Source organism: Amblyomma maculatum, chromosome 11 (genome assembly GCF_055883805.1).
Source record: "Amblyomma maculatum isolate TAMU_Amacu chromosome 11, ASM5588380v1, whole genome shotgun sequence".
In the NCBI taxonomy this organism is placed as follows: Eukaryota; Metazoa; Arthropoda; class Arachnida; order Ixodida; family Ixodidae; genus Amblyomma; species Amblyomma maculatum.
Window position 1 is genome coordinate 100754692 of NC_139354.1, and position 7910 is coordinate 100762601.

Consider the following 7910-nt stretch of genomic DNA (forward strand, 5'->3'; position numbering starts at 1 on the left):
CAGCTTCAGCGGCAACAGCGACGTCAACGGCAGTAAGCTGCATACCACCTGAGGGTTCTTCGACAAGCACTGACATCGCACAGTACCTGAACGCCTTGGTTTTCATCTCCATGGAAAAGCAGCCGTCATAGCCAGGATTCATTCGCGCATCCTTCGTACAGCAGTGGAGCGCCCTAACCACTGTGTCACAGCAGTGGAGGACATCGCCTAGTGTTGGTGTGTGAAGACCTGTCTGATGTGCTCTTGGCACAGAGCAGCTGCATCCTAGTATTCAAATTATGACTTTCCTATGTGTGCTTGAAAGCCAGCGGTAGCAAGGAATGCAATGCACTTAGCAGTTGCCTCTTCATGGAAAATGGTGTTCGCCAGCATGCCTCTCAGTTCGTCACCAAGTTTGCCGCTTCGTCATTGCACTTCGTCCTTCTCAAGTCGAAATAGGTGCTGCAACAGCTCATCCAGCAAGTTGAACGCATTCCCGTACACTGTCCTTCGCCATTTCTGGTGTCGACTAGCCTGTTCATGATTACAATTGTGTGTGGCCACTGTGGGTGTATGTGTGTGATTGCAAGAAACACGAAAACATTTTTTGCACCTACTTTATTTGTGCAAAAATAAACTGATTTGGCCGTAGCATTTTATATCACTGTTCGTAATGCAAAACACACCAAGGAAATAAAACATAGTAGCGTATGCCCTGGGAAGTTCTGCAACAAACTCTGACTTAAAATTTTTAGCAGGAACAGCTTAACCCTGAGTGCCATAAATACCAACAGAATAGAAAGCCTGCTATGCAGAGATTACACAAAAACACTCGCATTTTCGACAGAAACCTTGAATGCTAGTAAATTAAGATGTTCAGAATGGTATGCACATATAGAAGCCTCAGTTTTGCACATAACTGCACTGAAATTAGTTACATAGGCAGTGGAATGTATAAAGTATTTCATTGAACATTGCTGTGCATGGATATTACAAAACTAGAAAACCATGTCACTAGTACAAGACATGAATATCACAGATGACGACGCCAACAAGGCTATGTCTGAAGAAATGAACAGTATCAGGTGGTGTAGCAGTTCTAAGCTCAATATTGCAGCCTGATTGCGTGCTGCATTCCTCACATGTAGAAAGGAGCTGTCAACTCGAGCAGCCCCTTTTGAGATTGCAATGAAACCTTCCGAGGCTCTTGGTCAGTCAAACATGGTACTGCTCAGCCACACAAGTACGTTCATACAACTTGGTTAAAACAAGCTTAAATCAAGCTGTCTTTCACATAAGGCGGTACATTGCAACTGCAGTGCGCGTAAAAATTGGAAGTATTAGAAAAATGACACTGTTTCTCAAACTTCTGCAGTCCTTGAAGACCAATAATGTAAAAAAAGTTAGGAAAATAATATTCTCCGAAAATATTGCCCTCCGTACACAGCTGAATTCACAAGGAAAACAAAAACCAGAAAGTGTGCATCTGCACCTGGCAAAGCTAACAATAAATAATTGTAAAAAACTATATGCTGCATTTGCACATAGCAGAGCTAACAATAAATAAATGCGAGTGACTATATGCTGCGTCTGCACATTGCAGAGCTATAAATATAAGTAACTGTGAGAAAACTGCATGCTGCGTCTGCGCCTGGCAGAGCTAACGATAAGTAATTGCGAAAAACTATGTGCTGTGTCTGCACATAGCAGAGCTAAATAAAATTTCACTCAAAAACAAAAAAACTGTATGCTGTGTCTGCAGCAGAACAAAACAAAGATAAAAACAAATCTAAAATTTACATTGGTGGTTGAATCTGATTTCTTAAAATTAAAGTTAACACGCCAACAGTTTGCACAAGCAGTTCCTGTTGTGCGCCGGATGCTTGAACTGCAGCTGTCAGGTTCTGCATGGCCTTCATATAAAAAAAGCTCCAATTAGAAATTTATACCATTGAATAACTAGCCATAGTTTTTGGTGTGAAATGTTAGGTATTCAGGCATCTTGGACAGGATATGGTTATAGAATACTCATGGCAGTGCTATAAGCCGAGTTGTCACAACCAATTTCCAAGAAGTAGAGGAATTGAAAAATAAGTCCACGTACATTATGCTCAAAGTAATGGTTTCTACTACCCAAAATGTGGTCGGTACTGTGAGTACACACCTGTAACATGTTGTGCTGGAATGCAGCATGTTGTGCATTCTAAGCCTCCACCAAATCCGCCAGACGCCGAGTTTCTAGCAGCGCCTCCCGCATCAGATCCTCGCCGCTGTCAAGCCTGCTGCGCCTCCTCCTGCGCTGCGGTGCCCTAGGCAAGGGCTGCGGCAAGGCCTGCGGCAAGGGCTGCGGGGAAGACTGGGGGGAAGGCTGGGGGGAAGTCTGTGGGGAAGGCGGCAGGGAAGGCTGCGGCGAGGGCTCTGCTGCAGGAGAAGGCTGCGGCGAGGGCTGTGGTGACGGGTGAGGCGAGTACTGCGGTGACGGGTACGGCGAGTACTGCGGTGTGGCTGTTGGAGAAAGAAATGTCCTCATGATGCAATGCTCTATGCAGTGGAATGTGGAGCAATTTCTTACGTTACTGCTGATGCGAATGCACTGAACACCAGCAACAGAAGGCACAATTGGTGGCCAATAGGCAATGCTGTTGCAGCATATTTCATATCAACATACGACAGATTGTTATGGCCCATCACAACCTCATTGTATAGTGTGACAATGTCAGAGACACAGTTATAATGATGCATTATCACTGCACTTTTACTGCTAGTGCTACAAATACTGTTACTCCTCATGCATTTACAACAAAGTGTAGTGTGGAGTATGCATAATGGCAGGCCAACTCACAAGCTGTGGGGCCAGGCAGATCCTCTTCCTCTGCACAGGCTTCCACAGACTGCGCCGCACCCCTCGAAGTACTCGCACTGGGGTGCAATAAAGACGTAATTTGTAGCAGCAGAAGACATACTGTCAAAGTTAGGGTGAGATAAGCAGAGTGCACAAGTCGTAATGTATACAAATCACACATTGAAAGAGTTATCCCACCTGCTGCCCACGCTGCCACTCGTCCCCGCCCTGTCTCCTACGGACACCCTGCTGCCTCCACTTGTCCCCGGCCTTTCCCCCGAAGACACCCTCGGCTGCTGGCGGCGGCTGGCGGCGGGCTGGTACGCCTGTTAAAAAAACCATAACGCCATACGTTCGCACATAACTGCGTGTATGCTCATGCAAGCAAAGTATGCGTGAAACCACGATGGACACTTACCGCACATGCGAACAGTGGAGGCCCGACTCCGGTGGCACTTGCCGTGCCAATTAGGTTGAGAACCCGGCCCCCCAGACCGCCAAGCTCGCCACCTCCGGTTTGGCTTCAAGAGAATGCGGCGAGGTACGTTGAAATGACATTTTACAAACTGATGTTCACGGACTTACCGGCACTCTTGCTTTATGCGGGCTGCCTCCGCGCGCTTGCGGCAGCACAGCACGTGCCACAAATGCCGCCAACCGTCGGCGGTCTTCTCGGCCGGGCCCTCATTATTTAACAGAGCCGCCAGCTCTTTCCATAGTTCACGCTTTTCAGCAGCCGTATACGAACTTGTCAGGTCCGCGGAGCTGCGTGCTAGCAGAGGATGGGTTTCCATGAACTCTACTAGCAGCAGCTCCTGCTCGCGCGACATCCTCCGTTTAGGCGCCATTTCGACTAACGCGTCAAAACTTTCAGGCAGCAACTGGCGGCAAAAAAAGAGTCCATAGTTTCTTGTTGCGGTTTCGATGACGTAGCAACATCAAACAGCCTTTGGCGTGCAACAGCTAGGATTGCGACTGGAAAAGCAGGAACCATAACGTACGATTTATCTTTCAAAACGAAATAGCAACAGCAAATAGTTATTTTACGGTTACGTATGCAGGCGCAGCGCTGAAGGAACTTGCGTCGCAGGATAAGAACGAACGATAACTAGTACGGTTGGTAGCGAGCGCCCAACCGTCCCTGTTTGCTCGTTCTTAAATGAATGACTTCTGTGTTGGACGATCATACAGCCATGATAGTTTATTTTTTTCAAATAACCGTGTATCGTGGTCCCATCTCGTATCTCCTAAAAAAGAAACGCAACCACAATAATGTACTTGGCGCATATCACCCTTACACCACTTTTTACATCCATGTAAACGCTGGCAGATAACACAAAACTTACCTCAGCAGGTTGTCTTCGTCGATTTTACAGTCCGTGAACTTCACTGGCTTCGATCACAATTTTCCGTGCACTTAGGACAACCACACAGAACCTTGCATTCAGAGCCGTGGAATCAGCTGTTTTCTAGGAGGCCGCCATGTTTATTGTTTACCTCTGCAAGCGCGCCTTTACGGCGACAAATGTTACCAAAAAAAAAGTTTAACTGTACAAGTGTAATTGTTCCTTTTTGTATTTGATATAATTGAACTTTAAATACAGTTTCTTGAAAAACAAAAACATTATATATTTTATTCACTGCGTTTATATGCAAAAAAAAATAGCAGGCGGCCCCTTGACGCGCACATAAATTTCTTGCCGTGAAAATAAGCGGCCCGGGGCGGCACCCTGGCGATCATTGGTTGATTCCGATTTTCGTCGCGCGTTGACGTCTCGCCGAGACGTCACGGCGTCGTCATTTTGACGTCACGCTCTATAACTTTAGAGCGAGAACCGTAATTCGGCCCCTGGGCTTGGCCAATGACTTGTTTTGGGCTTGTCCTTCCTGGCTATGGAGGGAGGCTTCCCATAACTGTATGTTTTCATGTAGCTTGTTTAGCGCTGGGCAAGCCCAGAGCATGGGATTTACGGTCGCTATGCCTTCACAGTTTTTGCATTTGGAAGAGTGCATCTCAGGATGCTATTTGTGTAGGATATACGGGTTTGGCAAGGTATCCGTCTGCAGGTTTCGACAAATTGCGTCTTCCTTCTTTGTGACAGATTTATGGGAGGGAGGGTTCTTTTGGTTATTCTGTAGTTTTCCAGAATTTCTCTGTGTGTGGTTAAGTCTCGCTTTTTGAACAGAGAGTGGTCTGCCCGCTCTGGGGACCGGTGTCTAAGTCCTCGAGCGACCTCGTTGGAGATCTGGTTCTCTGTCAGTCCACTGTTGGCGGGCGCCCATGTTATTTTAATTAGGTCGATGGGTACGTTCTCCTTGCCTGCTTGCAGAATTTAGCTGGCCTCTTTGGACACCTTACCGTTCTGATAGGCTTTGATTGCAGTTTCAGAATCGATCATTATTATTCTGCTTGATGAATTTGTGATTGCCAGGGCAATCGCTGCCATCTCTGCCTCCTATGGTGAGCATTGTCTTATGTTACAGCTGGAGATTACCTCGCATTTGTCGCTCACCGTTACTGCAGCGTAGTGCCCTTCTGGGTACTCTATCGCATCGGTGCACACTACCCCTTGTTTTGGAGGAGGGAGCTTTAGAGTCTTTGAACTCTACTTCTCCTGCATTCCTCGTTGTGTATGAGGTGCATGTTTCTTGCGATGGGGGGTATTCTTATCTTGCCGGCAGTTTCTTTGGGAATATGGCGGTTATCCCCTGTCACGATTCTGGGTTTTGGTAACTCAGCTTCCTAAATATGGATCTGGCAGTTTTGCTTCCAGTTAGTATGACATATTGGGCAGTGAGTTTCCCCTTGACACTCCTAGATTGAGGATCGTCTCGGTTTATGTGCGCGCTAGTAAACCTAGGGCTGTTTTGACACCTTTATTGGTGAGGACGTCTGCCTAGTCTCTCTCTGCTTTAGTCGTCTTTAAGTACGGGATAGCGTAGGTGATTCAGCTAATGATTAAAGAGTGGGCCAGCCTAAGTAGTTTCGCCTCCTTCATCCCCGCGTTTTTGTCTGCGGTCGTTTTGAGAAGCCTGCAAGTTTGGTTGGTCCTGGCTTCTTGTCTGTTTATTGTTTCTGTGTTTCTTCCATTTAGTTGTATCCACATACTCAGTATCCTGATACTTGTCCACCCTTGGGACAGGAATGTTGTTGACCAGAAGCTGCATATTTACCTGCTGCTTGCTCACATTTAGCATCTCCAATTTTTCTGGCGAGCATTTTAACTCTATGGGTCTCAGATAGGGTGTCTTCTATTTGGCAATCGCTCTCCCCTCTGTCAACCAGAAGGGTGAGGTCGTTAGCGCAAGGAGCGGGGCAGAGGCCCTCAATCTTTCTTAGTCGTTCTGGCAGCCCGATCATTGAATTTTTAAAGGGGTAGGGGACAGCACCGATCCCGGTGGTGTACCTTTGTTGCTTAGCTTAATGTTTTCTCTTGTTGTGCCCTTTACTTCTACGTTCACGATTTGGTACGTGAGGTAACTTTTGATATATTTGTATAGCTTGCATCCTACATTTAGACTATTCAGGTTCAATGCCGCGAATCATTTCAATCGTTTTTTTTTCTTTTTAGAGAGCCGCTAGCATGTGGCCTTATCAATGTGAATCTTGCGCGCGGATAAATTTTGTATTGTTTGTTCATTCATGCGTGTCGTCCCGAGATGATGCTGTATAATTTTCTTTGTCGCGCAAGATGCGTCGATCTGTATCTCGAAGATTCCAGCCTGTCTTGCGCGTGTCTACAATGTTCCAGGTTATGCTAGTCACTGTTTTCGTCTTTACCTAGACGTTTCTTCCTCGCCTATCAATTGAGCGTTGACGGGCGCGATAGGCATTCGTTGTTCGACGACCAGTGAGCACGATTGCTGTGATCGCCGCCGCCGAATCGATCAGTTCTTTTGCGGACGCAAGTAAGCACAATAAAGAGTTTCTTTCGTGCACTCCCGGACTCTTCATTTCTTTTCATCGGCCTTGTCACCAGCACTTGACAATATCCACCATCGGCCTTAAGTCACATTGTGTAAGCAATTGCAAAAATCTATTGGAGAGTTACCATTGAAGGAGGAGGTCATGTCCATGTGGAGGAAATGCTCAGTTAAGAGATGTTTGCAGAGTAGAAGATGGAGCTTCTTTTGAATAATTAGAGTGAGAGCAGGCTTTAAGGATTTATTCGCTATGGTGGTAAACCTGACTACCAAATATTTAGACACGGCGAAATCACACTGGTTAGTTCTTTTCACTCACTACTTGTTTCCGAACAGTCAAATATCTGATTCTTATGAAGATATCTCAAGATTCCTTCAAACTGTGTTTTATTTCTGGAGATCAGATCTCACCGAACAGCTTGCAAGCTGAAATGGTGATTCGGGAAACGAATATTTGGGTCTAAAAATGTGTTTCGCTAAATTATGTCTGAAATATTTATTTCTTGGGTACAAGGATGTGATACACGGTAATCTGCTCTTTTTAAACAAGAGTATTTCGAATTAAAATCTAGTAACCAATAAAATATGAGCTCGAGCCGAGAGGTGTGCGCAGGCAGTTGCGCAGAACGTAAAATTGCACAACGACTCATCAATTTGATTTGCCGGGAATAATTTGCTTGATATGCATGTAATCTTGCGAAGTTTTGATTTTCCAATTCTTTAATTGTGTCAAAAACGAAACAAAACATTCGAGTTGCTGTTTTTAGAATACAAATCAAATTTAACGCAAATATATATTTTTTTTTTATTTTGAGGTGATTTTACCGAATCTTATTCAAACCCTACTTTGACTCGATATTTCCTCTTTTACCATGTATTGCTAGAAGAAGGAAGTTCTGAAACAAATATCTTCCATGCTTCTAATCATATTATCTTTCGCTATTTTTGTTACAGATGTGTCTTCTCAACCTAATGGAGGACAGAAACATTAGCGGTCAGGCGAACGAGGACGCTATCACTTTTGCTCGATACGCCGCATTATCTTACGGATGGAACTAAACAAAAACATTGCAGTTGTTTGCTGACCTAAAGTAAAGTTCAGAACAATTGTAAGAACATTACTGTAAATATAGGGACTCTAAAAACTCTAAGGATCACAAATGAT